This window comes from Rhopalosiphum maidis, chromosome 2 (assembly GCF_003676215.2).
Source record: "Rhopalosiphum maidis isolate BTI-1 chromosome 2, ASM367621v3, whole genome shotgun sequence".
NCBI lineage: Eukaryota > Metazoa > Arthropoda > Insecta > Hemiptera > Aphididae > Rhopalosiphum > Rhopalosiphum maidis.
In genome coordinates, this window is record NC_040878.1 from 20,060,974 (window position 1) to 20,070,271 (window position 9,298).

A 9,298-nucleotide genomic window follows, 5' to 3' on the forward strand; every position below is an offset into this window, starting at 1 on the left:
TATTTTTATATTATAGCAAGTATTATTAGGTATTTAATTGTAGGTAACAAGTCGCCAGTCGGTAATGTTTGTTACATGGTGATATACCCGTAGAAAATTATTGTCAATTATACGTACTTTAATATTTTCATATTATTTCTTTTACTATAAATTCATATTTTTATCATTGACCGGCCGACAGCGGTTATTCACAAGATTCTTGCGCTTAACATTACAAAATAATGGAGAGGTAATTATTAATTATAATATTTTTTTTTTATAGATAGAGGATAGCCAAGTATTTTAATTATAATTTAAAATATAATACCATATTATTATTATACACATTAATACATCACCAAATAATTTATTTATTATTAACTCCCGTTAGTCGCATTGCTGTTTAAAAGACCGGACATTTATAATTTTTCAAATTACTCATTGTAAGTAATTTACATTATTTCGTGTACTTTAATACCTTCATTGTCCAAGAAGTCAAGCTATCATTTAATGCTATTTAAAACAATTATCTATTGTTTGTTGAATTTACATGTATTTTTAAAGTCACAAACCTGTCAAAAATACCGTGTGTGACAACTCGGATAATAATTAATATTTTATTCAATATTATTTTCATCAGTGATTATTTTTTTAGATTTAAAAAAACGATCACAATCATTTCTTGAGTTTCTTCTTATCGATAGACGATAGTTATAGTTTATCAATTTTATCGCCTTTCTGTTCATATAATTTCATTGAAAAATTCAATATTTTCGTCATTTGTATTTTATATTCGACACATGATACAGGACAAGCGTGTAAATTATCAAAATTTAAATGAAAACAATTCGGATTTCGGAATACTTTTAAAACTACCTATACAGAAATATAATCTTTCATTAAAAAAAATTCATGTACAATATGTATTTTTTTTAAAACATTATATAGCCGTGGACATTTTAATAATAATAATTTAAAAAGTAAAAAATAAATAAATTATAATTTGTGTATATCTTTAATAAATGTATTAATTATTAAAATTTTTATTTATTATTAAATATTTAAAGGGTAAAGAAATACTCATTATATATATACACCAAATATATCACCAGATCATCATATCATATCATTATATATTCATTGTATATAGTATATACATTACACAAATAGCTATAAAAAGTTGTTAATAGAATTTTTTTTTTATATTTTTATTTGACCTGCCCTAATAAAAGTGTCTAGTTTCGCCTATGGGGACAATGATATCCAACTCGACGCCTCTTGTGATACTTCTAATATAACCAACGTATCTAATGATCATCATCAACAGGACAACATCAGGGCTCCGCCAATATATGTTCAAAACATCACCAACCACTCTGCATTCGAAAATGCGTTAGTACAAATCACCGGCCCTAACGGTTTTTCTTGTGAGTCAACGTCTTCTTTTCTGATTATTCGACCGCATGGATGCATAATGTTTAACTTAATCGTGAGTCATCTAATGGACACCAGTGCCTTTTTTCATACCTTCACGCCAACAACATATCGACCTTACAAGGTCATTATCAGAAACTTGCACCACATAACACTTATCTCCGAAATATCTGACGCACTCTGGAGTTGTCACTCCGCCAGACGAATCACAAACGTCATCAAAAATGGTCACCCATGTCCACTGTTTCTCGTAGAGCTAAAGCCCAACACCAACAATAAAGAAATTCTAAACTTGTCTTCAATTTTGCACACCAATATCAAAGTCGAACTACCATATAGGACCAAGCATGGTCCGCCTCAGTGCCGAAACTGTCAGAACTACGGTCACACCGCAAACTATTGTCACCATCCTTCACGGTGTGTTAAATGTGGGGGTGACCACCACACCAAAATTTGCACCAAAGATAAATCCAGTCCAGCCAAGTGCGCCCTCTGCATGAGCAATCATACTTCCAACTACAAGGGATGTCAAATTTTTAAAGCTCTTCTCTAACGTCGCAAAACTAATCATTCAAAACTACAGAATCCGAATCCAGTACTCACTGCTCTTCATCCTCAAACTTCCCCTTTCCTTCCCAAAGCTTCTTATGCTTCAGTTATTGATTCCAAAAATATCCCACTTCCCAATATCCACGCTATTGATAAGCTATTAACTAAATTTATTTTAGAACTTTCCTCATTAATTACTCCCCTCATTACGCTTCTTACAGCTGTTCTAAACAAACAGTTTGTTCCATAGTCCGATCTTATCTCATAATTTAATTAAATTAAAATAATTTTAATCACCGAATATGTAATGTAACTATTGTACGTTATAGGTTTTCAATTCATATTATTATATTATTAAATTAAGCTTTATTATTATATATTTCACTATCTGTAATTGTTGAACTGTAATAGTTATTAACTAAATGTTCTAAAATAATTTAAAAAAAACATTATATTTAATAATTGGTTAATTCACTCTAATATTAAAGCTAACAAAGCTAAGCGTGAACAGCTGAGCGTAAATGTATGCTAATAGCTACGCATTTCTAGGACGGGAACAATAAATGCGGATGTGACGTCTTTTTAATTTGTTTTTACAACAGTCATATAGACTATAGAGTGAGAAAGCCATCTCAAAATTCATATCGAATTACATAATTTTCTTTTCAATATTTGTTTTCGATTAAACGATATCTACTTGGCTAATCATAATTTCCTAAACTTTTATTAATAGCAAAATGTTGTATTAAATATTTGAAATATTATTCTATAAAAAGAGTAACCAAAACTAAAAAAAAATTAAAAAAAAAATTATTATAAATTATTAATACATAATTCATTAATAAGCAGGTATTATATATCATAAAATGTATTTGAGTATTGTATAATATTTATAAAGGTGTTACGTAGGTATAATATTGTTACTTTATACATTATAGTAGGCATGTATATAGCACTTTCAAGATTCTGTACTTAATTTGTACCTAAATTATTATGAATTAAAATGCATAATACAACCTTAAGTGCCTTATTATATGAAATGATTCTATTAAAGTGGATAAGTAACTCCATTTTAAACTAAATATTCCAATACAATTAAAGTATCAATTAATTATAAGTGCAATTTCATGTCTTTCTGTTCTAATATTAATGCATGATTTTATATTTTGATAAAATGTAATACGGCCGAGAGTAGGAAGAAAATTAGGGATATTGAGATATAATCAATTATGAACAAGGTCGTGTCGAAACGATGATAGTGACGCCCTTATTTGTCGCTATGGAAACCCCGAAAATCAAAAATCCCTGAGTCGAGAAAAGTTATATTACCGTAGTTTCACGCTACAGATCAACGAATCACAATCATCAAATTAAACGTATAAAAATCGTATTAATAGATCAACACAAAATAATTAGTTTAAGGTAATGATGTTTTGTCGATAATATAATATTATAATAACTAATAAGTACATACATATAAAAAATACTGCATTTTATGATCATATTAAATTTTTGAAAAAAAAATAGAACTTAATTAATTATTTAAAATGGACTTTATTATTAGTTTGAGTTTATTTTTAAAATTTAAAATTTATAAAAACTTTTACTTTTTAATTTTTCAAATAAACATATACTTATAATTTATATTGCTTCATCTTGCTATTATTTCATTGTGAATGAATATTTGGGTGTGGCAAAATAGTTACTTTAAACTTTTTTTTTAATACACTATTATTGAAATTTAAAAATACCAGCTTAATTAATATAATAAGTATAAATTGTATATTTTATCTCATAATTTTTATTTATAGAAAAGTTTACCTAAATTAATAATTCAGTTGTATTAAAAATGTCAATGTTATTTTTAATTCATAAAAAAAATCATAGACTATACACATCAATTTTTAATTTGATGAAAAAATCAATTTTATTATACTGTAAAATAAATAACACAAAAAAAAAAATAGGTAACTAAATTAAAAATGCTAAAAATCGTCATTACATTATACATTTCACAATATGATTGCAATTGTCTTGTCATTTAACAATAAATAAATACATAAATATTACATTTTCAGAATTTAAATATTCAAAATCTTAGAAAAATGAGTGAGGTCAAGAAATGCATCCATAACATTGTCCCAATTACTGCTGAAGATAAACAAGTTGTCGTTGAATTTTTAAGGAAATTTTTCTTCCGAGATGAGCCTCTTATTTTGGGTATAAATATGCTGAAAGATAATGATTCTTTAGCAAAACTTGAAAGTTACTGTTTTAATTTTATGGATAATGGTGAGCTTAAATATAATATTATAAAATTCAATGCATCTTTTTTTGTCTTTTAAAAATTATACATAATATGTTTTATTATCATAAAAACAATATAGGTACATAACATAAATACCTAAATTATATATATTATTCAATAAGTAACTACTACTGTTATATAATATGATTAGCCTTTTTAAATGAATAATTTTTTAAATACATCAATGCTGTGCATTAGCGAATTGGTTTTCAACCTTTTTCAAATCGCAACCACCAATTTTTGATTTTTTTTTTTTTTGTAATGCGACCTTTCAAAAAATTTTGTTTTATTTATTGAATTTAATTTAATTACCGATAAAATACTTACATGGTATATAATTTTAATTAATTTACACTTCAAAACTGAATTAATTGTAAAACAACATTACTTTAAAACGTTTTATTAAGTATATACAATAAAGTAAAATAAATGTATGTATATGTATATATTATTTTTAAATAATATGGTAAAACCATTTCGTTCATTTTTTTTTTTTTTTTGAGACTCCCAGATTGAAAACAACTGCATTAGCGATTTAAAAAAATTAAAAAGATTCAAAGTTAACCTAACCAGGCAACCAGTTATTCTTTTATTTTAATAAAAAGAGATCCTTGTGATTAAAGAAATGATTAATAAAAACATTATTGCTTCATGCACAAAACATCAAATTATAAATTGCATTAGATTTACATATTTTTATAACTCGCTTTAAAACACTGCCGTAAGAAAACACAAAATAATGTTCTTAATATTTAAGTTTGATAATATATCAATTCACTCTAATGTTAAAGCTTAAATTACTACACGCAATTGGAATTTCCGAATGCAAATTTTCTTTGCAAGACAATATAACAACACATGCGGATGTGGTGTCCTTTTTATAGATGAAGTTATTAATTGATAGTTGATACTTGATGTAGCCATTTGGGATAAATAAAAAGATACATATTTTATTGAAGATGTTGTTTAAATATTAAATTATTTTAAATGTATTCGTCCAAAACTTGCAAGTTATATTGTGATAACATAAATTTAAAAAAAATAATAATAATGATTGACTGTATTACTATTTTACCGATACATTTACCAATTATAGTTGTGAATAAAAAAAATGATAGTCAGTTCTTTTCTTATATTCGATGGTTTCAAAGCTTCCACACCCTACTGGATAATAGTTACCGCAGTACTCCCTGGCGGTGAGTCAAATAAATATTAGAATATAGACATACGTATATAATTAGATATTGTTCCGAGGCTTATTCAATATCGTTCTTACTTTAGATTTTATTTATTTTTAATATGTATTAATCAAACAACTAGACAAAAATGTGTTAAATGTATAATTTTTTTTTTATTATTATTTAATGAGATTTTTATATGTAAATTATAATATATGGATAATTACTGGGTGTATAATTATAATACTTGTATATTTTTATATGCCTCTACCCAGCCTACCCTAGTAATTATTAATCAGTTAATAATACATTAGGTATTAATAATTAATTGTTTAAAATTAAATTTATAAAATAATATATAATGTTGATTTTTATTTACATGATGTAATTTATTTTAAAATTCAGGTTTGGCGTTTAAAGCAGTATCTCCTAATGGAGATTTAATAGGCGTTGTCCTAAATAATCTGACGTACAGAATAGATGGAGAAACAAATAACGAAATCGAAGAAGAGACAAAAGATGACACCAAATTTAATATTATTACGGCATTTTTAGATAAAGTCGAGCGAGAAGTAGATGTTTTTAAAAAATACCCAAATGTAGATTGTATAATGGATATAAAAATAATTGCTGTGGATGAATCATTTAGAGGACAAGGAGTATGCAAAGCTCTAATTGATAAAACAAAGTAAGCTTATATATAGTACCATAGTACACAGTATTTATAGTACCTTTTTAGTTTTTAAGCATAAGGTATATTACCAACATTAAGTCTATTAGTATACAACTGTGGTCTGATGTGATTGCTGATTAGTGATTATTATAGTTATTAACTACTTATTAGCTATTAGTGTTATTACACATTAAACGTTAGATATTTTATTATTATTATTTTATTAAACAAAATACAATCTGTAAATTCAATTTAATTTGTTTAATAGTTTTATTACAAGTTAGTATACGTGTCGTCTAACAAATTATTAATCTGTACTTAAAATCTAAATTGAATATTAAAAGTAATTTTTATAATTAAAATGTTTTTATTATTTTAAATGGTAGACTGTTCTGTATTTTATTTGAATGGCCTACAATCTGCAATGGCACAATTTCCTGGCTGTGTGGTGTAAAGTCATATACATAGATTTATGACGTTTGTATTTACATTACGTATGATAATTGCAGCTTTTCTTGAATACAATCTTATTAATATTATATATTTATACCTATTTATCATTTAAATTATGTATAAATTATTGGTTTACTTATATTTTCTTTACTTCAATATTGATATTTAATACCTAAATATAAATTTTTATACTTGACTTTGCAGAGAATTAGCGTTGGAAAATGAATGTCCAATGGTTTATATAGAGTGCAGCAGTTATTTTTCAGCTAAAGCGGCAGAGAGACTTGGGTTTGAGTGCATATATACTCTGTATTTTCGAGACTATTTGGATGAAAATGGTGAAATCGTTTTTAAAACTCCTCCTCCTCACGATTCTTCGAAGGTTTATGTACTACATTTATAAAAATTATACTACAGCGGCACAGTGCATCCTTATTTAGGTAAATATATTCAATGTTATTCCAATAATATATAAATACTAAATAGTAAAATAATACATAGTATACGATATATATTTAAAATATTAATCTATATGAAGTTTTATTATTATATTTTAAAAGACTTATAATAAAATTATAGTATGATTTATTTTTAATTTATATACATATATAACCATAAACCAATAATCTATATAGTATGATTATAATATAATACTACCTATGTGTGCTTAATAGAATAAATAGAAAATCTTAACTCTTAGTAAAATATAAAAGTTCTTATTGTATTATACTGTTACCTATATAATATAATATTATAAAGCTAGGTCTATATACAATATGTCAATATCACATTATATATGTTGTCACTTGTTATACCTCAATATGATTAAAATTCTGGAGTTCTATCCTCCCTAAATCCTAATCCCTTTAAATAATTTTAAATACACTATGTAGTTACTTATATATATATAATAATATGTTATAATACATAGTAATAAATATTAGAATATTGTTATTTTTAAGTTTTTAATTATTTAAAATGTATATTCAAATCATATTGTTGCTTATATAAAAATGTGTATACCTGTGCTGTATAATCAAAATATTACCTTAAGACAATATATTAATAAAACTGTTAACTATGGACTACTTCATTTTTTAATGTATTTTCAAGCGTTTATGTATAATAATGTAGGTACCACTGTATTTGGCGTTTATTGTTATATCTAGTCTAAATAATTTAACAAATTTAGCATTAGAAAAATATTAATATTATAAATTATAATAATTATCATTTATCACTCTTCACGTTCCAGTCAAGTACAAGAGAGGTAAACTTGAAAATCTCAATTTCGTGAATGACGATTCAATGTGTAGTACTAATTATTTAATTTTGACATTTCGCAAATGATCTATATGTTAGCACTTAATATCGGCTTGTTGGCGATGACATTTGATTTATTACGTCTAAATTATATCTCCATCATACTCGTACATTTATCATACAATTAACATGTGTACTGTTAGCTACTGCAACACAAAACAATACTATCAATTGCAGGTGCAGATCCAGAATAAATTTACGGGGTGAGGCAAATACCATGTGCGTATTGTATTTTATCGGCTACCAAAAACAGATAACTTAACATTTACAAGGATGGCAGAGTCTACGGGAGGGGGAGTCCCTTAGCCCCCCTTGGATCTGCACCTGAGCTATTGCCTAATACTGCGATATTAAATATATACATAATACAAATGATTACCTAATCTGCAATGGGATTCAGATTAAAAAGCATTTTTTTTTTTTATTATAAAAAGATAAAAATAATCTTTACAAAAAAATGTATTTCATTTCATTTCGATGCTATGAGTAAACGTTTAAAAAATTTGCTTTTTTAATTTCTAATTAATAAATACCTTTTTTTCCTGTTTTCTGTTTTTTATATTTTATATTAAATTATCAATGGATCACAATAAATGTATTCATATTCACGGTACATATCGATAAAAGTTATTACCTTAGTAATGAGTGCTTTCACCTTTCCGTACAACCGTATTATAAGTCATTGGTCATTCTCTATCCCTAAGCCTTCTATGGGTAAAAATCACCTAATACTTACTAAAAAACCAAAATCTAACACAATAAATATGAGTACTGAACAATTATTATTATTATTATTAATGATTATTTTTGTTTAAATTATGTGGATTATTAACAGTTATAAAAAAATAAAATATACTTAATACTTGTACTAAATAATTAAGAAGTACCTATAGTGATATATTATATTAAATTAGAATTAGAAACAAAAATTTCTCCTTTCTAAAATATAACATACTCAAACTGTTATTTACCTTTCTTGGATTGGCAGAAGCTCCACCAATCTAAAATTAAAACCACAGGATATTCTACTTGAACCTAAAGATTCAGATTTGGACTTAGACTTATAAGCTAACCAAAATTAAAAAGTATTTGTAAACAAAAGTATTGTAATCATGCATTTTAATTAACATTGTTGAAATACATTGTGTATTGACACAGTTAAATTAATAGAAAAAAGTATAGGTACAACTCATTTATTTTGTTGTACAAAACATCAGAAAACTTTCATTTTTGTTTTTATTCAGCAGTGCTATCTACTAACTTCTTTTAAAGTTAGATGAGTTGAGCAGTTTCACAACTAGATGGTGGTATAAATATCAATTATTTTCAATTCCAATAATCCAATATAAAATATGACACAACGTAAATAATTTCTAATATTTCATTTATGATTGTTACATA